This window comes from Ambystoma mexicanum, chromosome 8, assembly GCF_040938575.1.
Source record: "Ambystoma mexicanum isolate Mex_15411 chromosome 8, UKY_AmexF1_1, whole genome shotgun sequence".
NCBI lineage: Eukaryota > Metazoa > Chordata > Amphibia > Caudata > Ambystomatidae > Ambystoma > Ambystoma mexicanum.
The window spans coordinates 248,603,685-248,627,793 of NC_090929.1; positions in this window are offsets into that span (position 1 = coordinate 248,603,685).

A 24,109-nucleotide genomic window follows, 5' to 3' on the forward strand; every position below is an offset into this window, starting at 1 on the left:
CTGAATGGGTTGTGATGCCACTGTGGAACCGGGGAGAGGGTCTGGGGATTCTAGGGATGGCAGTTGGTCCTGCTGCTCTGGATGGGAAAGGATGTCTTGGCATTTTCTCCACATACTATCTTGAGTGAAGCAATAAACTCACGTATATTACTTACCTGGGGAAGGTGCTTCATTTATATGTGTATGGGTTGGTCCTGGGTGGTGTTAGTTGTTTAAGGCCTGTAATGATGTTCTGTGACTGTTGTCTTCATGTGGTGGCCTATTCTGTTTAGGATACTGTGTGGGGGCTGTGAGGACTCGTGGGTGATGACACCACCCAGGACCAACCCATACACACCTAACCCCGGAGGCCACAACGTATACACAAACAGCATAAACAGGATAACCGGCCTCCCCAAAGCCTACCTCTGTCAGTACTCTGAACTTGTCAAAGCCTTCTTCCTGATGTACAAACCCCACAAATCAGGATCCAACTCTCTCAATCCTTCTGCAGTGTCACGACACCAGTTGCATAAGACTTGTTGTTGCTGCCACTCCTTGGCACACTTGAAGCATGGAACTTCCCTGATGGGTTCTTCCGCACTGTAGAGTGATTTCTTTACCATCCTCGAGCAGTTCCTCCCATCTTCCTCATGCCGGTCCTTGACAAATGCCTCAAATTCCTCTGCAACAGGGAACGACCCCAGATCTCCAACAATGCTCCACCCACTTGCTGGGGCGACCACACATCCTTCAGAACACAGTCACTGCATTCCGCTGCTCCTGCAACAGGGACCGATGTGCCTCTGGATGGCCCCCACCCCACTGGAGACACTCCACAACCTTGCGGGCCCGCGTCCATGGCGCCCGCACAGTGCATTAGCAGAACGTGGCCATCAACGGCAACGTTGTGTTCCAGCTCTCCATGCTGGAATGCATGCTCCTGACCAACCAATGTCCTCAGTTCCTCCACAGGCTCCAACGAATGAACATCGCAGTCCATACCTTCCCCGTCTGCAAGCAAATCCTATTTTCCAGTTTGATTCCACAATGCCTGGCATGTTGCAGACATCCACAATGCCCCAAAGTACCTCACCGAACACAGAAGCTCCAGCAGCAATGCAGACCGTTCCATGCACATTCACAATGGAGCCAGAAACGACTGATCCCAGAGCATGGACACCACGACCGGGAACCCTTGGCTGGCGCTCCCCATCACCACATCCACAGCCAATTTAAATTGGCCAGTTCCTCACCGGCTGGTGTCCGGGCAGCAACAACTTCAGCCACCTGACAGCCCGCCTGGGATAACAATCCCGCTGTTGGCGTGATGTGGACCACTGGACTTGTGATCTCTACACCTTCACCAGGGCCCCTTTCCTCGACCCGGATGCCGCACCTATGCTGCCCCTGCAACGGCCCGGCTAGCAGGGTCTGCCAAGCCAACTCCTTCAGGCCGGCAGGATCTGGTACTGCGGAATCAATGTCTCCACTGGAAGGCAGTTCTCCTCAGCAGCTGCCCCTTCCCAGCAGCATCCCATCCTTGTCGCCAGTGATATAACTGAAGCACCTTCACCAGTTAAGTTATATACATGAGTTTATTGCTTCACTCAAGATAGTATGTGGAGAAAATACCGGGACATCCTTTCCCATCCAGAGCAGTAGGACCAACTGCCATCCCTAGAATCCCCAAGCCCTCTCCCAGGTTCCACAGTGACATCACAACCCACTCAGTAGCCCATAGCCCACAATCAGGCCCCAGGCACAGATTATTACACATCTCCCTCTTTACCACTAATAAAAATGCCTGATGAAGGGGCTCCAGTTATATCACAGTCCAATTGAGGGAGCTGGCAGGCTTAGCCGGCCCCCTACAAAGGGCCACTACAAAGGCCCCTGTATGGCCTGTCTGTCTGTGGGTGCATGGTCGGGCCACTCTTCTTTACCTGCATTCCGTCCCATCCTGTTTTCTCCTGGTTTGGCTACCTGCAGGGATTTCGATGGCTTGATCCCCCAACCCCCATTTCAGCCCGGCGCTTTAGAGCCTGGCCCAGTAGATAATCACTGGCTCTTGAGTGCTTCCCTGCTTCATCATGGCTGGTCTATTGTTTGGACTCAATCCCTGCATCCTGGCAGCCTGTCTCTACCCTCTCCCTGCAATGCTCTGTTGTGCTCTTGCTGGGAGTGCCTTCCTGTCTTTGACTAATTACACTCACTAACTAACTCCTAACCAGCAACTCTGCCTGTCTGTGATTCCATCCAAAGCTATGCTTGTTTAAAACCTGTTGCCCTGCCTAAATGCTGACATTTTGCATGTATGTGTGAATTCCAAACCTGGGAGTATTTGATCATCTGTTGCTGTGCTGAATTTCTGCATTGTCCCTGCTGTTTGACACTTCATATCTAGGTGTATTTAAAATCCTGCTGCCCTGTTAAATTGCTGACATTTCTCATGTATGTTAAACTCAAATCTGGGTATTTTAAAATCTGCTTCTCATGTTTCAATCTTGTTTAAAGCACCTGCTTCGTCTGTGCCTGCTTGGCTGCTAGGCTGAATCGTGATTTATTTTGTGCACTGTGCAGATCTATGTCTTCCTCCCTTTCCTGGGCATCAATCCCCCCCCCCCATTGGCGCTCGCCATCTCCCATATCTATTCTAACTGCTACTCTATTACCTATCCTCCCTCTTTTTCACAGCCTGGAAGGAAAATGTTTAAGAAGGGTTGACTGGTCTCAAAACTAGGTCTGCCCTTGCCAACACCTATGTCAATTCTCTCTCCAGGCAGCCCAACCTCCTCCTTCATGACAGACAGCTTCATTCTCTCATTACCCCTTCTCATGCCACTCCTCTGTCTTCCACCCGCCCACTTCCTCCTCGCCCCCTCCGGCGGTTGTACCTCATCCCTGTACCCTTCAGAAAACCATAAAAGGTGGCAACCATCTTCACTTAGCTACCCTCAACTCTCAATCTGCTGTCAAAAACTCCTCCGACATCTGTCAACTCCTTTAAGACTTTGACCTTTACATCCTCGTGCTCAGTGAGATGTGGTTCAATTCTTTCTGATGGCTGAAAGATCCTCTCCAAGTCCAGGCCTAACCGGCTTGGAGGCAGAGTGGCCCTTGTCTTCCCTCAATGGATCCCTTCCTCTATCCGTGGCCCTTGTCTTCCCTCAATGGATCCCTTCCTCTATCCTACCTATTCAATCCTACTCCTACTCTGAATGTCTTGTCTGCAAGCTCTGCATCTCCCCTACCCTGTTGATCACTCTCGCAACTATCCACAGGACTGCTGGCCAGTTTCCCTCTTCCTATCGGGGCGGGGCAACCTCACCTCTTCTCTCCTGAATTCTACCTCTAAGCTTCTTCTCCTCTGAGGCTTCAGTATTAATCTTGATTCCCCTGATGCAGCCAAAACCTTCTGCAACCTCTGTGACTCTTTCTCCCTCACTATTCTTCCCTCTTCTCTGACCCACTCAGCTGGGCACACCCTGGATGTGGTGATCTCAGTTGACCTCTCTCTCTCTAACCCTCTGAGTACACTTCTCTCTAGGTCTGACCATTCTCTCTGCTACTCTCATCTGGAGCTCCTGGGCTCCCTGGCTAATCCTCTGCCCTCACCGACAGCATCCTTCACCAACATCCGACCAATGAGGTGAGTGTCAGTAGCCACTTTTGCTGCCTCTTTTATTCCCCATCCACCCTCCTCTGCCCTCACCGACAGCATCCTTCACCAACATCCGACCAATGAGGTGAGTGTCAGTAGCCACTTTTGCTGCCTCTTTTATTCCCCATCCACCCCTGCTATTGACTCTGACTCAGTTGTTGCTAACCTTCACCTCTCCATCTCCAGGACCCTTGACATCTGTGCCCCTACCATGAGGATCTGCATAAGGCCTGCCTCAGAGTGCAGCAGTTGGCATGATTCTGATGTAGCCTCACTGAAAAGCAAGTGCAGAGTTGCAGAATGGTAGTGGTTGGCTTCTAGCACATCCTCTGACAAACAGGCATGTCACCTGCCCAAAGGCATTACAGACTGTCCATTTGGTCCAAGAAGCAGGCTGAATCCCTGGTGCCAGAACAACATGGCTGAACTTTTAAAAATCTGTAAGGAACTTGCCAATCCTACTGCAGTCTCTACTTCTCCTCTTCCTTCACAGGCCCTGCACGGGTTTGGCTTCCCACGTAACAATCAAAACATAGGACATCCTGTCCTGACTCTCATCTACTCCCCTTCCTCATCCACCTGGACTTAGGTCTACCTTGGCCCCTCTCTCTCCATCTCAACTACTCTCCTCCTTCTCAGCACCGGAAGAGGTCACTACAACTGTTTGCTATATGACAGTCTCCTGCAAATAGGTACTTCCCTGCTCCTCTAGAACTATCAAGGACAATATTGCTGCCCTCGCTCCCTCTTTGGCTGAGTTCTGCAATCACCATTTTGCCACTGGTTACTTCCCATTATCTCTCAAGCAGTCCCTTGTCCAGCCCCTCCTAAAAAAAGCCTTCTGTGGACACTTCCTGTCTGGACAACTACCACAGTATCTCCACTACCCCCTTCTTGGGCAAACTCTTGGAGAGGTTTGTCATCCCCCAACTTATCCACCACACTGAACCGGTTGGCTGTTTCCACGACCACCAGTCTGACTTTGAGCAACCAAAGGCATGGAAACTGCTCTCCTGAACACCCATGAAGACTTGCTCTCAAACCTCGACTCCAACTCGCCTTCTGTTCTTACGCTCCTTGATATGTCCTCTGCCTTCAACACTGTCAATCATGCCACCCTCTTAAACTGACTCCACGATACTCTGGGCAACACGGACTGGGCACTGGCTTGGCTGAGCTCTTTCCTTTTGAATCAGGCCTCCCAGGTACAAATGGGCCCTTTTCTCTCCTCTACCTCACTCGCTACTTGCGGTGTCCCTAACAGCTCTATCATTTCACCATGGCTTTTTAACATTTACCTTGCCTCTCTTGCCCACCTGATTTACACCTTCTCTCCCCACTTCTAGCATTATGTGGAGGACACTGAACTTCCTTTAAGCTTCCCTCCTCTACCTTCTCCCTCTGCTCTCTTATTCCTGATTGTTGGACTGCTTTTGAAGCATGGTGTGCTGCTAAAGAGTTTTGCCTTAATGCCAGTAAGACTGAGAACCTTATCATTGTAACTACCCCCACTTCCTTCCGTTTACTCTCTGGCCACCCCCTTTCTGCCCCATCTTCACACCCTCTTGTGAGGCAGCAAACCTGGGTGTCATTTTCGACCCCTCTCTCCTTCTCACTTCATATCGCTGACCTTGCAAAGAAGGCTGACTTTCAGCTCCACCTCTTCAGAGGCAGTCTCCCATTCCTCACCTTCCCCCAGAAGCTCAATGTCTCTAGAGCTCTGGTTATCTCCAGTCTGGATTACTGTAACAACCTTTCCTCAATCTGCCTCTGTCCTCCCTATGCCCTCTTCAACTAATACAGAATAGGACTGCAATATTTATCCTTGGCCTACAGCCTTGGGACCACATCTCTCTAGCCCTATAATCTCTCCAATTGCTCCAAGTGGCTGCAAGGATCAAATGAAAGACCCTCTGCATCATCCAAAAGGCTTTCCGGGGCCTGGGACTGCCCTAGATCAAACTTTCTCACCCAAACTATCCCCCAGCCAGAGTCCTTTGGTACTCTAACTCTAACTCTCTGCAGGTCAGCCGTTTCTCCTAGCAGAGAGTGGGGGAGGGGGTAGATATCTTTCCTCTGCACAAGCCTCCCTCTGTAATGGCCTCCCCGCACCCCTCCCAGACTTGAGCCGGATCTCATTAAGTTATGGAAGTGTCTCAAGACCTTAATTTTCTCCTACTCCTTCCCGCTCACCCTTCCTTGTGAATACCTCTCTGCTGCTGCAACTGGCTACCTGGTCCCTTCTGAGTCATTCAGGAGCCACCCCCCCTAAACCAGTCTGCCTCACCACCTCCTTACCAGCACTTGCCTTAGGACCCCCTTCACTGACTAGACTACCAAGTCTGGTCTACCCGCTTCCTCGCACTAGTTGACCCTTATCCCTCCCCAGTGCACTTGTCATCTGAGCTCCCCATAGAATGTATGCAGTTCCTGGGCCCACTACCTCTAGCACTTAACCAACCCTTGGGACCTCCTGCATCCTAGACCCCACCTGCCTTCCATTTCGCCCTGACCTGCATCTCTCCCCCCTTCACTTCCTATTTGCTGCACTTGCACAATCCGAATGTCACAAGGCCTAGTAAGACCATGGGCCTCATTACGATTTTGGCGGTTGCCATGCCGCTATTGGCGGCATGTCTGCCGCCAAAATCGGGTCCGAGTCCGGATTCCCAGAATGGGGAATTAACAGACCATTCTGAGTTCGGAGGGTCCGGTAATTCCTCCCTCCAGGAACCCGGACCCGGACCTTCCCCATTCCCATTTCAGCCCCCATAGGGCTGAATGGGAATGGGGGAGGGAGCAAACAACGGGCCGATTACGAGCAGCCCGTTGTTTGCTCCCTCTTCCCCTCGCGGGAAATGGTAAGCACGCCTGGTTTGACCAGGCGTTACTTACCGGGTCCCACGAGGGGAGTCTTGTAATGAGGTCCCATGTATTGTTGTTTATCCTACTCTGTTCCCCCTCCCCTTTAGTCTTGTGATGCCTTGAAACACGTCTGCTGCATAGGTGTCATACAAATGTTCAATAAATAGAAATGAAATGAGTCAAGAGGGATGTTGGAGAATATTATCAGGATATAAATGCATACTTTGATAACTCAGCCCATTTAAAAACTAACATGTGGTAAAAGCAAATGAGTGAGGTGGGGGAAGGACATCAGATTTGAGCTGCTATGCATGTTCTCTCATCCCTTATGCCATGAGCGTAGCCAGAATATTTATCACAAGAGAAATACCTATACATGATGTGAAATGCCTCAGCTATCCAGCAGCATGCATGACAAGAGGACAATTTGAAGGGAAATGTGAAAAACTACTATGAATATGCTGATATAAAGACACAGACGATGATAAAGGACCCAGAGTGGAAGAGCAGAATGCTTCAGTACTCATTTCGTGATCTGACTAAAGAGATCAGGATTGTTGAACAAAAGCGTCAGAATTGTCGAGATACATGGGAAGCACCAGGATTGCCAGGATGCTGGGAGAGACCTAAGTTATTTGTGTATGGACAAGTAGCCACCAATACAGGATGGGAAGCTGGAATGTAGTGAAAATAGTGAATGAAGCCTGTCTTAAGGATTGAGCCAAGTATGCGCAGTTACTAACATGGGTTGAATATGAAGAATTACTTGTATCCATACTGCCCATGTTGAATCAACACTATGTTTCAGAAACAAGGGTCTGACCAAAGTTTGAGAAAACAAAGGATGCAAACAGATACTTGATGTGCCAGGAATTACCGGAGGAACTGCAGCGGTAATGGACCACTATTGGGCCTGTGGATCAAAAGTTTATATGAACCTGACTAAAAATTGGGGAGGAATATGTTCTATAGTGATAATACATGTTCCTCCATTGGTGATCCCCAAAGTGATCTCCAAATCACTGACTTTCCGAAAATGGATGCACACCAAAGGAAGAAGAGGTCACTTAACCTCATCCGACAGAAGAGAGACAACTATTTTTTGTGAACATCAAAAGAAGATTTTAATTTCATTGCAGATGTGCAGAAATCGTTGATCAGGACAGCAGAGATATTTACAGCTGTATTCCTGCCAGGAATCCAGGCTGCAGCGAAGGCCAAGTGGTTAAAAATCACCAGATGGGAGTTGCTACAATCAATTAACACAACAATAAAAGGATTGAATGTTATTAAAGAAGAATTGAGGGCCATCAGACCCATGACCCTCCAGAATAGGTGTGTCCTAGACTTAATTACAACAATGCAAGGAGTGTTGTTTGCCAAGATAGGGCCTTCTTGCTGTACATACACACCTGCCCATGTTGGAGAAAATGGAGCCCTGACAGAGGAACTATCTAGACAGTTTACCCCTTTTAACTAAAATGGTGGAAGAAGTAGTTGAGACTGAAGATTACGATTGGTTTTCCTCTCTGTTATCGTGGTTTCCAACCTGGATGGCAAATGCCTTAAAAATGTTATGAGTAATACTAAGGTTAGTGTTTCTAGGATTCTGTTTTATAAGAATAAGTATAGGACAATGTAGGAAGACAGCAAAGAAAGCTATTGGGGTGAAGATAATGAACAATGTGAATGCTGTAACGGATGACACAGAAACCAAAAATACCACCCATGAGCACCTGAAAGGAAGCCTTTTAGCAACCCCAAGAACAATGTGTCAGTATCCTGAAGACAAAGTTAACTAGGTGGGCCGATGGGTGTTCTGTTCACCAACTGGTGAATGTTGCTACATGACCTGGAATGTGGATGACCAAATAAAGAATAAAGGTAACCTGAGGGGGGTGACACAGATATGGAGTCCAAAGAAACTACAGTGTGAAGAAAAAGTGAAGAAAATTGAGGAGGTGATTGAGTACTCGACCAGAGGGGGAAATGTAGATAGGCAGATGAACACATCATCTATAGAGGCCACACCCTCACCTCTGTCATATTGGAAGAACTTCAAGAAAACACTGTGTATGACACCTGTCATCACCCCAATACTGCATCTAAGGTATGAGAGATGTTATGCACTCAGACAACTGTATCAAATGTATCCTAGAAATGAGGAAATAGACACAAGTCTGCAGGCACTGTTGGACATAGAATATCTAAAAGTAAAGTCTGAGAGGTGTGAATTGACGCCACTGAGAAGGGAAAATAAAGGGCACACTGAAACCAATGTATGAAAATTTTAAGAATGAAGATGTGACTAAAGTAATGAAGTAAACATATATTTAAAGATGAAGAAAACCATACACACATAGAAGATAAGTAACACGAGATGAAGCAGATGTATATACCTAGAAACGCAAGGTAGATAAGATGATGTAGAAGCTTGCTAATGTAGGAAATATAACACAAGTAAAGCAGCTGTGTTGTGCAAATGGATGTCAGCATCGTATGATAGAAAGGAAGAGGCCTTATGGAGAAAGACCAAAGCTGCAGAGCTGACAGGCACTGGAATATAGATTTGTGGAGAACAACCAATATTTATTTGGCTCAGGATCAAGGATGCCGCAGGAAGAAACAACTGCAAGCCATGAAAGGATTCAAAGAGGATAAGCTACATACGCAGAACAAATTTCTCTTAGATTAAGCAAAGGAGTGAATAATTGTGAGTGCCAAGTATTGTACAATCAAAGATGCTGAAAGTTTATGCAAGACATAACAACCAATTATCCAGAGGATGAGGAGTGTAATAGCACCCAATATAATTGAATCAAATAGCACTAAATAGAATTACAGCATGGACACAGTCATGGTCTCCTCACACGTTGTACAAGACCAGAAATCAAGGTCTATTCATAAAGCTCCATACGAAGATAGCAATGTACATTCAATCGCTTTTACAGTTCCGAGGAAGAGAACAGTCTGCAAGGTCAACTAAAGAGAAGAAGCCTTGGGTTAGGGCCTAACTAATGAGAGATGGTAGGATAATTAGCTTGGCAAGGTAGTTGTCTGATGTTGTTCCCCTGAACCTGGGTTTGTGTTACTTACATGATGATATCGAGCTGAATGTCCAAGGTTAGTGAGAGAGTGCCAACCAATCATGAGGGTCTATGTAATGGTGGACTATACATTGTTGCAGAAACCTATACACTGCTGTTGTTAGGCTATTATCAGTATTTTATATAGTTCAAAATAAGGGCAGCCAATGATGATACTAACACCTGTGCAGACTAAAGGTATTTATTTTCCCTTAACCAATCCCTCCGCCCGATAGGTTATTATTATTTGCCACTTAAGATGACATCATAGCTGATGTACATCGAGGTATAAAACATTTTGTGTCATTGAAATTCGTTGAGAGTGTGTGAGCGACAATCTGTTTGTTCTCCAGTTTTTCCTATTTTATTCAACTGATAAAAACTAATAAAAAAGTAGTATTCTGGCATATTCTTTGAGTCTGTTAGGTTATTTGAGCCTGAAATCATGTATCTGATCATCCCATTCAGCGCTTGGAACACTCTAGGTGCAACTGCACAAATACATTGTCAAAATCAAATGCCAGTTCAGGTCACCTACAATAAAAGTTGAATTACAGTTTGACAGGATGTTCTCTAATTTGCAAGGTCATAACTTTATCATTGATTGCATAACTTTTCCCAACTGAAAGTCATGCCATTAAAGTGTTGTTGTAATTAATTGTATTTTAATGTCTGATGCACAGTTTGTTTTCAATGTTATTCATGGACGTCAGCAGGCATAGAGGGAAGCGACTTGGAACAGGTCTCTGAAGTGGCAGTTGTTATCATTGGTCCATGCCACAGAATGGTGCATTCTGCTGATACCCTGCATCTCATCATCTCCACCTTCACCCCTACATCACAAATATATGATTTGCCTCATATTTAGTGGAGTAGAGCCACCTACTGACAGCAACACAACTAAAGTAAAACAGGTATCTAGATCTGGCTTGAACTTGCCTATTCCCACTACATTGAGGGAGAGAAGTTGTGTAATTGTGGCTGATGCACAGCTATCTGTGTTAGATCTACCCCGAAGGACAAAAGTGAATGAGGGAAAGCACAAAATGCATATGGGCATAAAAAGTACGAGACAGAAAAGAACACTAGGTGCTCTTCGGAGCCATGTAAAAAGGACAAAGTGATTAAACTCAAGAGCCAAAGCAACACCAGTGCAGTCTCTGCTGCTGATGACAAGAATATATCAAATGGTGCCGAGCCTGCAATAAATTTGCCATCTAAGTGCAAGAAAAATAAAAACAAAATAAGATCATAAGTAGCGATAATGAGCGAAGTACTAACACATTTTTGATGAACTGGCTAACAATGGTGAATAAATCAGCTCATTCTACCAATTGTGATGAGTAGCAGTGAAGAAACACAAAATAATGAGTCACTGATTTCGGATAATGAAAGTTAAGGTTCCTCTCTTGAAGCTGCTAATCTCTCTTCTCACCCTCCATACATGAAGAGGGATCTTATCCTGTATTATTGGGAAATGTGAACAGATTGGATGCTACTCAGAATGTGATCCTTTGTGCGAAGAGCATGATGTGTGAGGAACCTTTAATTCTCAAAATAAAGGTTTCTTCAATGAGTCAAACATGATAACATTGATTTTCTATGACCCTGAATTGTGTGTTCTTCCAACGAAGGGCATTGAGTTGAACTTAATGAGGAGACCTCTGGCTCTGCCTCCAAAATTCATTGTCAATCACCATATATAGCATTGTTCATCATGATGCATCACGCTGCTTTTTTGAACATGAGATATGATTTGACATATGTGAGTCAAAAACACCTTATTCCTACCAATATTGCTCCATTACGCTGTCCTGCATATTTACTGGAGGGTAGAACTATGGAACCTCGAATGCATTTAACTGGGTTGGTTTATACGTTGGAATGAAGATAATTGGTATGGATGAATGAGGCAGCACAATCTAAAAATACTCAATGTTCCCAAAGAGTATAGTCAATTGTGTATTGTTAGCTGGAATACCAGAGTCCATAACCATTTAATAGGAAGTAAGGACTCAATAAATATAATGTGACAAGCAGACATATTCTTGATAGAGGAAAGTTGGATAGTCGTGGGCTTTCTCCTTGGCGACTATAATGTGATATTCAATTCTGCCGAGAGCGGTGTAGTTGGACATACGGCGGAAGGACTGATATTGGGGGTAAAACATACATTCAGACTTGACCAGATTAAATCAAGTAATGCATACCCTTATCTATTAGCAGCCACAATTGGGTTGGCAACAATATCACTGTTAATTATTAAGGTGTACAGCCCTAAAGGAGGCCCTCATACTACAGCTATTCGCGAAAACATCGAGAACATATTGCATGTAGAAAGAGTTTTAAAAGGTAACATAACTTCTCTTATTGGAGGAGACTCAGTGTCCATTGCAACTTTCCATATGACAACCTATTGATTGGGGACAAAGTTCCCTTGTTAATTCCTAAAATATAACTAAAATGGAGTGTAGAAAACAACATAAGCAAGGAATGTTGACACTTTATGACTTCCCATAAACTCACTATGATTAATGGTAGAGCTTCCGGAATTACTTCAGGTGACCCTACATGGCATTCAGCTAATAAAGCTGGAGATATGTTGAAGGCGTGGTGGAGATAAGTTTGCTGGGCAATTAAATTAAATGGACAAGAAAAGTTCTCAATCCCAGAGGACTACCACCAGTGGATTTAACCCCATATAAGTTATTGTGGGAGTGGGCTGGACGTACCAATCATATCAATAGAATCTGTTTGTCATTTTATGATATGCAAAGAGTTATGCATAAACAGGTAATGAGACATGAGATTAGAAGATGAAAAACCGTTACTACCGGTGATAACATTGCTACCAGTATCACGGTGAAAAGAGTCAAAAACCAGTACAAAAACTGGATTAGATTGCACAACTATTCTCATAGGACCAGACACTGGCAAAATATGTTTAAAACACTTGCTTCCAACGATATGAAAAAGTTCTGGATCCTTAATTATCGTAGAAATACAGGCGTGGCACCATCATTAACCCAAGACATAGATGAGCTGACCTGGGGAAAATATATATTGGACAGGTTTAATAATCCAGAACCCAATGCCAGAGGAGGTGGCTTATCTTTCATAGCTAAAACTGATCTTGCCATAAGACTCTCTACTCCACCTCCACTCAAATCCTGCAAAATACTTTCAGCCAAACTACTCATATCTGGTAGCTGCACACTAACCATCTTCTTGTTATATAGACCTCCAGGACCGATAGGTACTTTTGAGGAGGACTTATCTAGTCTTTTTGCCAACAATACTAAAGGCTCCTCGCAAATCCTATTGATGGGAGACTTCAATGTGGGCTTCAATGACCCTGAGGAAAAACATGCCCAGACAGTAGCAGATTATGGTCTCACCCAAAAAGTTCTTGCTCCTACCCATATGAAAGGGATGACCCTTGACTGGGTTGCCGACTTGAACTGTACTATTTCAATTACCAAAATAGCCCCACAACCATGGACCGACCACCAGCTAATCGGCTTCTCGTCCACAATAGAGATACAAAATCTGAAAGTCATAGTGCCTCATTACGAGGTTGGCGGTAAGGGGTTAATGCCGCCGGTAAAGGTGCCAGAGCCGTTAACCCCCTACCGCCCTATTACGAGGTCTCCGCGTGACCCAGTAAGGATGCCTGGTAAAACCCTTGGCGTCCTTAGCGGGTCCCGCAAGGAGACCAGGATGCAAACAATGGGCCTGTTATTAACCGGCCAGTTGTTTGCATCCTCCCCATTCCCATTGAGCCCTATGGGGGCTGTAATGGGAATGGGGATGGTCCAGGTCTGGGTTCCCTGAATGTGGAAATACCAGGCCCTCCAAGGTCGGAATGGCCCGGTGTTTCCCCATTCAGGGAATCCGGACCCGGACACGAGTTTGGAGCCACCCATGCCCTTATTAAGGGCATGGCTGCTTCCAAACTCGTAATGAGGCCCATAGTTATGGCACCTCCCCTTCCCATCAGAAGTAAAAAAAAAAAAGAACATTACACCAGACAAGTTATTACTTCACCTTCTCCCTTCCCTCAACTCCTTAACCAGCAGCTCTGAGCCTAATTTCCTTGTGGAGGTTTTTAACAACACCATGACCCATGCCCTCAACATCATTGCGCCACTCAAACTCTGCAGAAGTAAACAGAAGGCCCACCTCAATGCCTGGTTTTCGCCCCACCTTATAGAATTAAGACTTCAAAAAAGAAAGCTTCAAGCCCTATGGTGACACTCCCCCATGGACGAGAACAAAGCTCAGTTAACTAACTTTGCCAACATGTACAACAAATAAATAATTCTTACCAAAAGAAACACTTTCAGTGTTAGAATCTCCAAGGCCAACTCCAACACCAAGGAGCTATTTACCATCCTCTGGGAAATGGAAGCTCCCATTCCCCCCACAGACAATGTTCCTATGGAAAAGCAATGGTGCACTAGCATTCAGAAGGCCCTTTGTAACAGAATAGCATTCATCCAGACCAGAATAGCTAACAAAAAAGCCTCCTTACTCTCCACTGAGATGCAACCTACCTCATCCACTGAAGCTCCCAGAACTATCGCACCATTTAAATTCACAAAAATTTCAATCCGACAAACTGAGAAAATCATCCTATCCCTGAACCCTTCAAAATGCCAGGGCGACATCTGCCCGGCACCAATAATCAAGGACACAGCTAGAGACCTAGCGCCGTTCATCTAAAAACTAATTAATGCCTCCTTTAAGACCAATACCATCCCAAACAACCTCAGAGAATCTTGGGTTCTACTGCTGCTGAAGAAACAGACTCTAGACACTTCGATCCCGACGGACTTTAGACCCAATGCCACGGTCCCCTTCCTCCTTAAAATAATTGACAGAGTAGCCTATCTCGAAATTCAGAACCACCTTGAAGCAAACCATCTACTAGGCTCCTGCCAATCCTGATTCAGACCTGAACATGGCACGGAAACGGCATTAATTGATTTGAAGACCCAAATCGGCGAGCTCAAGGACAAAGACAAAATAGCTATGCTACTTCTCCTCGACTTATCGGCAGCCTTTGACTTGTTGGATTACAAAGTTTTATGCAATCACCTTGCGTCAGCTGCCCATTTCTGGAGTGCTGTTATAGCCTGGGTCCGGTCCTTCCCAGCAAATCGAACAATGAGAGTCTTTTCCCCGTCAGTATCTGCAGACCCGATCCAAACCACTGTGGCGTTCCACAGGGATCATGCATCCCACCAAAAATGTGTAACATATTTACCAAGCCTCTATTTGACAAATTGGACAGACTGGATGTCACTTACACTAATTATGCGGATGAAACCCAGATCCTCATTTCCCTTTCGGGCAATTTTGGCAAGGACACTGCCATGGAAACAAGATATTCCTCCTCATTCAGGCATGGATGGCATCATCACATGGCCTCTGCCTGAATGATGATAAAACTGAGATCCTGATATTGGGTTCCGATGCTAACCTAAAAAAACTTATCTCCAGCTACACTGCATTCAATGTTGATGGCAGCACAATCAAAGCAGTAACCGAGGGAAAAACGTTAGGTTTCTACTTCGACTCCACCCTAACACTAAGGAAACAAGTTAACTCCATGGATTCATCTACTGCCTACACCTACAAACTCATCAGGGCATGCAGACCTTTCTTATCTAAAGCCAGTTTCATCACTCTTGCCAATGCACTAATAATGTCGAAACTGGACTACTGCAACACCATATACCTAGGAGCCAACAAATACATCCTAGATAAAATTCAAACATTACAAAATAACGCCTTGAGAGCAGCCCTGAATATACCTAGCAGAGAGCACATTTCCAACATCAGAAGAGACCATCTCTGGCTAAAAATAAGCGACAGGATCCTTCTCAAAACAGTATCTCTCACCTTCAACTGCCACAACAATGCAGCACCCCCATACCTCACAGAGAGAATGATTAGGAGAACCTCAACCCGTCCATCCAGATCAGCCAACTCCCATTGCCTAGAAATTCCTAGATTTAAACTAACTAAATCAGGTGGATCCAGCTTCCCAGTAAAAGTTGCACAATCCTGGAATGCACTACCCCAAGCCTTCAGAACTGAACAGCCATACCTCAGATTCATACCTAACATGCTAAACTGGTTATGATTGAATGACATTGATACCAGATGTCACTGCTGCACTGATCTTGGCCAAAACAGAAAGGTGATGGATGGAAGGTTTTTAATTAATCATAACTACGGGCAAAGCTCTGGGCAACCCTCCAGACCATCATTTTTCAGCTTGCCAAGCCATTACAGAAGGGGAAAAACCATATGCAAATCAGGCTTGGTCCTACCTCAAAATGGGCAGTCCAGCCCGAACTGCTAGGTCACATCCCTTCTGCACGAGACCACAAGCATCCCCAGACATGTTTCAGCCTTGTTGAGCGTCATCACCTGACCATGTATGTTTATACTTTTCCTACTGTACCTTCCTACAGGACCTATCTGTAGCATTACTGCATTTACTGTACCTTTTACATGCTGTAACCAAGCTTCAAGTATCCTTGTATCTGCGGGTTCGGTGCTAATTACCAAATCAATAAATAAAAAACAAACAAACAAACACTTGATAATCAAGTCCTTGCCTCACCATATGAAACGAATGATATTAATGAGATGCACCTAGACATTATAATTAGGAAACTGAAAAATACTGGTACTCCGAGTCCAGAAGGGATAATAAATAAAATAATGAAATATGCTCCCATACTCTCGGCTAAAATCCTTATAAGGTTTTTAGGGCCGTAATTGAACATAACGTTATTCCTTCTAGCAGGAAAAACCTTAATTGTGCCAGTTTTTAAAACTCGTAATGCATCTAATCCCGGAAATTATCGACTCTTAGTAATGTTAGACCCATCCAGCAAAATGTTTGCCACAATGTTACTGAAAGACCTTTCTAACTGGGCAGAGAAAACATCAGAAAGGGATGCAACACTCTTCAGAACATACTAATTCTGCACACTCTTTCTCATGGGGCTACATCTAGTGAACTGCCACTGTATGTGGCCTTCATTGACTTCAGCAAGGCCCTTGGCACTATTGACAGATGCAATTCATGTGAAACGCTGCTTAATTGGGGGTCTCTGGCTGGCTTGATCAATTTGATGAGCCAACTGAATCCTAAAACCGAAGTCAGTCAGAATGAATGATGCAGGCTATTTTTCACACAAAGTAGGCACTAATACAGGGCTCAAACAAGGCTTTGTAGAAGGGCTTCCCCAATTGTTTTACCTTTGATATGCCTCTAGCCCTTGATGGCACTCACAACTTTACACCCAAATGGGGTGCTGTACATCCTAAATCAATGGCCTACACTGACGACATTAAAGTAACGGACCATACCCACATTGGGCTGCAAAGAGCACTTTTCGCCTTAGAGAAATATGTGGTGGCAAATGGTCTGAGTTATGAATTTCATAAAAACAAGTTATGTGCTTCAGGAGCCAAAATGTTCCTGGAAATTGAATGGCTGGCGATTAGAAGTGATCATGCAATATATACATCTATATTATTACTTCTCACAGAACAAATCTGAGGGGGTCTTCAATCCTGCATAAGGCTGAATGACACTTGAAAACTGAGTGTGATTATGGGATATGCAAAAGAATGCTGTTGATATAGCCTTAAGGCTGTCCTTCTTGTTTACAAACTGAGCCTTCTTCAGAACATATTATATGTCTTGGAATTCTCAGGAAGAAGTAATCTTTAATGGCTGGATGTACTGGCAGCGATAATACTCCACGGTCTATTGGGGTTACCCAGTTGTATTCCCATACACAGTATTCACTTGAAATTAGAAATCGTGGCTCTTAGCACAAACCTGAATGTAAGGTGTTGTCTCTTGTTCATTAAGATAAAGAAGTTCAAAGACTTTCCCACATTCAGGTTAATTAATAAAGAATTGGATAATTCTATTAACTCCAAGCTTAAGAATTTTGAGGAAAGTGTATTCAACTTCACCCAGTTAATAGTTTGGAAAATGGACTGTGATATGGACTTTGCTGTTTTGCGGAAAAAAAAACTCATGAGAAAAGCGGCTGATTGGGACAGAAGCTACAACATTGCCCATCTAACTGTAAGTTGACCAAAGATTGCAACCAGTACACTTAACTTAAAAATACTCCACAATGGTATATCATCACGCCTTTGCCTCTACTTTCTCTGCTCCTATTACTCCTGCGGCTGACTCACACCAGTATACAGCCCTCTCAAACCTGCATCTTTCTATCTCCAACACTCTGGACATCCTTCCCCCATCACAAGAATCCGTCTGAAGCCTAAGTCCAAGTGTAATTCTTGGTACGACTCCAACCACGCTGCCCTGAATCGCAAGTGCAGGGTGGATGAGAGGAATTGGAGGGCTTTGGGCACATCCTCTGACAAATTGGCCTGCCGCCTGCTCCAAAGGAAATACATACTCTCTGTCCGCTCAAAGAAGAGGGTTCATATTGAAGCCCACGTCTCTGCAACCTCTAACATCATGGCAAAACTCTTTAAGATCTGCAAGGAGCTGGCCAATCCTTCTGCAGTCTCAACCTCTCATGTTCCCTCTCAGTCCCTCCGTATGGCCCTAACCTCTCATTTCACCACTAAAACCCAGTATATCCTGTCCTTACCTTCCTCTTCCTCTCTCAGGCCCCTCTGGCTGCCTCTCCCTTCCCTCTTCCTTTCTCTTCCTTTTCTCTGACAACACCTGAGGATGTCTCTAGACAAGTCTGATCTATGAAAGTGTCAACCAAGACACACTGCATCATCTGCAAGGCTTGCTGGCGCCCAGGTCCGCACTGTATCCAACTCTCTCTTCCAAAAAACCTTCCTTCTTGGAGCCCTTCCCTCTGCTACCTCAAACTCTCTGAGGGTCTGAAGCTTCTCCAGACAGAGAGCAGGGGGTAGATCTCTGTCCTCTGCAGGTGCCTCCCTCGGTAATGGCCTCCCTGCCCCTCTTAGACTTGAGCCGGACCACCTTAGGTTCCAGAAGCAGCTCAAGACCCTCCTTTGCTCCTCTGCCTTCTCCCTCTCTCTCTCACTCCCTTGGTAACATATCTGTCTACTGCGCAGACTGGCTGGTTAGTTCCCCCAGTGTCTCACTGGGTACCAGGCTCCTCCATGACCAGTCTTCCTCTGTACTGCCCCCTGGCCTACCGCACATTTTAGGCTGTAACTGTAACCCCAAGAACCCACCCTACCCCGCCTCCTGCACTTCCCCAGAGCCACGCTGTGCTGCTCTGGCTGCACTGACTCAGAACCATGCTGCCCTGTTTTGCACTTCCCCCTTTCCTCACCCTTGCACTCCCCCCTCTCCTTCCACTTGCACTTCTATTGTTGCACTTGCACGATCCGAATGACACAAGACCTAGTAAGATTGTTTGTCTTGTCCTCCCTATTTCTCCCCTCCCTTGTCTCGTGGTGCCTATAAACACTTGTGTTAAAATGGTTAAAAGTAGAATGGGAACCTCGGAGAGAAAGGTTTCCTCTGAGACAGGGACAGGCCGAGTATTTGGAAACACAAATAGTAATGTTGTAACTTGTTGAAATGTTGCCATCACAGTGAGGGCACATTGTACATATGTGGGAGGATATTTGGAAGTGGATAGGCTCTCAGGGTGGAGTGGGGGAAGTTCTGGGTTTTTTAAGACACTGAGTGGGACCAAAAATGAAGTCTGCAGCGTCTATAACTGTATTGTGCTAACATTGTAAACTGACAGTTTTTAAAATATACAAGGTTTCTTTCTAATGACCACTTCCAGGATATAGTTTAGTCATAAAAAGAAAATTAAACGTGTCTTATTGAGCAAAGCGCGTCATCAAATACTTCGATGCCCACATTGTCTCAGGTTGTATTCTCTCAGAATAAACCTGTGAGAAAGAGATGGGGACAAATGGTGCCAAAGACGGTTCCTGGTGGCTTTGCATAAAGTCAAACAGCACTTTGGAAACCTGAGGCTGACACGTCTTTATATTAGATACATGCGTATGTGATAACAGGGTTGTATGTTAAATCACTAAACAATTGTGGCTTTCTGTTCCTGTCATTTGTCACTACACTCAACCTAATAATAAAATATTCGAACCATAAATCATATGTACTCATTAGGACAGCGTCAGTATTAGTATGTTGGGGTGCAAGGGTTGTCTTTTTACTAAAGATATCGTTTTTTCCTTAAAATTTGAACTTTGCAGAATTTTGCAAGAGGTAGAGTTAACAAGAGAAAGCGGGGTCACAGAAGGGTACCTTCAGTCCCCAAAGCACAGGGATCATACGGAAGTATAGGTGCATAACATACGTTTCTACACTATTGCAATTGTTTGATCAACACAGAGAAGTACTGGTAATTGCATTAATGTTTTCCTGGTGCGGTCTGTTGCATTCTTGATATCATTTAAAGTATACTCTAAGTTAGAGTTTATTTGAAGATAAAATATACATGTTTTCGGTTCATGAATGCTGTTAACAAAATATTTCAACTGGAATTGAGAATGAACACTCGTATTGTTTTATTTTTAAGTAGTGTTTGGTTGTAACCGACATGTCTGCAAAATGGTAATAACACAAGTTGTATATTTCTTTTTAAATTTAAACTTTCTTTAAAGTCGACCACAACCATGCTAACATGCGAGGTGATTACCAAACACTTACCATTAAAAATTCATATAACCTACTTAGGTTATGAGAGGACATTCGTGGAAGGGCACTGCAACCTTTTGAGCAATGCAACATGAAAAGCATTGGCATCGAGGTATGCATCTCTTAGTTTCCAGAAGATAGATTACCTGATTCATTTAATATTTGCGCAAAAAAAAAACGGGATCTGTGCGCCATTCTGCCCGCAAATCCCCATTATTTAAACAGGAATTTGTGTGCATATTGGCGCATAAATCCCGTTTTTTTGACGCAAATAATCCATGAATCAGGGGCAGAGTATGTTGAGTTCACTCAGTTGCAGAGGTTTCTTTTGACTATGCATTTTTGACACAATTTCTGCATAACCAATTTCCTCCACAAACTATGTTTTGATTTGGTATAATATATGTCCCACGATCACAAATTCTCTTGAGAGAATGTATTTAAAGTGTACTATGAGTAACACTGCATCTAAGGACTAATCCTTTAACACTGACTTAACTGATTCACAGATAAAGTTGTTACCCAAGGTATGTATAGTGCACATGCCCTATTTACACGACTTCTTGGTGCTGATCACTATTTTACATGATCATTGACAGTGGTTGTCGGATGGTGATGGAAGGTATACTATATTTATTGTCCCAACCTCTCACCTTACAGTCCATATTCGGTCATGGGTGATCCTGGAGTGGGGTATGGAGCCTATTGGCCTTGCCCATTTCCTTCCAGTCTGGGTTGGCTGTTGGGTTTGGTAAATGTGAGGTTCTGTGGAATGTGTTTGTTCCCATGGACTGTGCATTCTCCTGTGAAATGTTTGAGCGTGGTGATGTAGTCTGTGTGTCCTGCTGTGGTATGTGCATAGAGTTATAGGTGTGTTGTTTGCTGAAATGTGGTTGTACATGTGGTGAGTAGACTGTGTTGTCTGTGTGTTGTGTGCGTTTAACGTGTTATATGTGTCATGTTTTGGTATGCCAGTGTGTGGGGTAATATTTTTTGAAGTGGAATGCATGTGTGTTGTGATATTGCACATTGTGCAGTCTGTGTTGGGTTGTGAGCATTTTGAATTGGCGTGTGTGTTGTGGGCTATGCACATTGTGTGTTAGATGCAGTGTCAGATGCGTGCTGTGTGATGATATTTGTCTTGTAGTGTGTGTGTGTGTGGTATGGTACATACACTACATCACTGTGAGTGACCGCATTGAGCGTGTGCTCAACATTGGTGTAATGTACAAATGTAACATTACAAGATCATTAAGAAAATATTGCACCTCAAACCAGGTGCATGTCCTTGAACATTAATAGCTACATAGCTGCAAGTTAACTTGAGTAAGCAGTCTCGGGCGTTATAACTTATCTCACCTTGATTTAACACTATTTCTTCCATAGCAACCATATCACCAAGCTCATAAGTGGTTGATACAAAGTGCACGGGAGACACCACCGAGGCATGGTCTCTCTTCAAAAAGGGGACTGCATCTTTATTCATAAAACCCATCAAGGAAAGGATTGGCAGCTTATACAACTGTGTCATGTATATGCACATCTGTCTTCAACCGCATCTGGATAGGTCATTGGTCCTGAAGGCATGACTCTTTTTTTAAATAGTGCTTTGTTTCTGGGCCGACGGCCCCAAGAACAAGCATGTGGAATAAATCCCAGTCTTGATAAGGACGGCTTTAGAGTCAAAACATGTGCTGGCACATGGACATCTGTAATTACCATTAACCACGTATGATCTTGGTTTCAGTATGGAATGATATGGAATAGATATTGTTATATAGTTGAAGGAACACTTGATTCTCATTAAGGAGAGAGAAGTCATAACTTTCGAGACTGCTAACTCACATTTCTTACTCACGTTTACTTTCAACCACTTAGCTATTCATGGTCAAGGGCAGGTCCTTGGTGTGAGGTGTCATCTCTTCTTCAGATGTGTGCCTGTAGGCGGTGGGGAAGCCCATATAGACCTACTCTAGCTACCACACCTGGTTTGCCCCACACTTTTCTGACATATAAGAACATCAGCTGTTAGGATACACGATTTACACAGTCTTCCTGGAATATTGAGTGACCCTTGATGTGTACAACACTCCAGTGTCTCCAGGCTCATCTGGGCTACTGCATAGACTCTAGCTGACATCACTGACGATTTAGAGCATTACCCAAACTTCTCTTGGGCTACTATGTTTCACATGCACTGGGACACAGCCCACTGATTCCCACTGCCATTCTCTAATTTGGGGGCAGGACCACAACTCAATTGGATATGGTTGGTGACCGTCTGTGATGGAACAAAAAAGTACACTGAACTGAATGATACCCAGAGTAACTCCATGTTGTTAGCAATAGTTAGTTCAAGCATCTGCATCCAACCATTTGTTCTTTATCAATGGCCAATGTAATGCCTTTCAAGGGATTTCTGTCCATCAGTGCCTCTTCTTCTACACGCCTAGAATCTGCCCTTGACTTTCATCGGAAAAAAAAGCGTTTGTCGCATATCCTCGTGCCCAGGCACGGTGCGTTGAATCCATATAGGCGTGCGAGCCCCAGGTACGAGTGACATGTCATGGGCAAGGCGCCTCCATGCAGTGCTTCTCATGCAGCGTATTCAATTCTTTGCTTTCTGGGAGATTAGCTTCAGTACGAATCTTCGTCTTTCCCCCTCGTCTCCTGCCGCTTTCTATCAGCCCGCCAACCAACACAGGAATAGCTGATTACAAAAGCATCGATTCAGACCCACCTCCATGGCTCAAATCTCCACTCCCCTCCCAGAACCTCTCCCGACGAACACGAATTTCCATTTCAAGCGATGCTTCGAGGAGCATGAACATTGTAAGGGACCCATTGCCCATGTGTCCTAAAACTCAAAAGCATTCCTAAATACCGAAAGAAATCGCAGTATGCTTGACATGATGAAATCCTTGGGCTGCCTTTTTGGGTCTTGGCAAAATTACCTTCCTCGTTTAGCAGTCAAACAAAAGATCTCCATGTGCAGGGTGCAGAGACCCTCCACCATTCAGTTTTGACAAAAATGTGGCACTTAAAAGCTGAAACTAATGCACTGGAGTACAGCTAGGGAGAGATGGCCTATGAGAAGGGACGCACTCTTTGTAGGTGTTTGGTTACCCACCCAATACTGCCCATGGCTATGCTAATCCCTATGGTCAGTCCCACCCACTCACTGCCCAATAAACACCCTCTGGGATGAGCTAACTTCATCAAGCCTTACAATCAAAGAGTGCACTTGAAGTGTCTGTCATAGTTTTATTTTTATTTTATTTTTTTCTTCAGAGCAGTCTCCTGAGAGCTGATGGTTTAATTTGTGCTGTAAACGTGCTAATGTAATATAATTGTCTTAACCAGATCTGTTTTTAGCCACTTGATTTATAAGCATTATGCATGTCTGTCACTGAAGTTTTGTTAAAAACAAGCATTAGCAAAACAAACACTTTCAGCTTGTCTATAATTATTATATATTTTTGTATAACGTGCTTAATACTGAAGAGGTGTCTAAGCTTGCAGACAAGGGATTCAATCCTGTTTTACAGTGCATTACCTTGTTTCTAAGACCAGCACATTGCCACTGAGCTATACTACCCGCAGCATTTGCTATGCACTGCTATCATATGCCCATGCAGGGCCGGACTGGGGCATAACTGCTGAACCCATATGCATGCATTAGTATTGGCCGACCCCCCAAGCCCTTACCCGTAATAATTGGCTCACAACTTGTGTCAAGTGTTGGCAATAAAAGGCCATAGGATTTTATTGTACAGATATGGTTATGGCAATACACAATATCACATATCATAATAGTATCATACTTTTGGGCACCGGGTC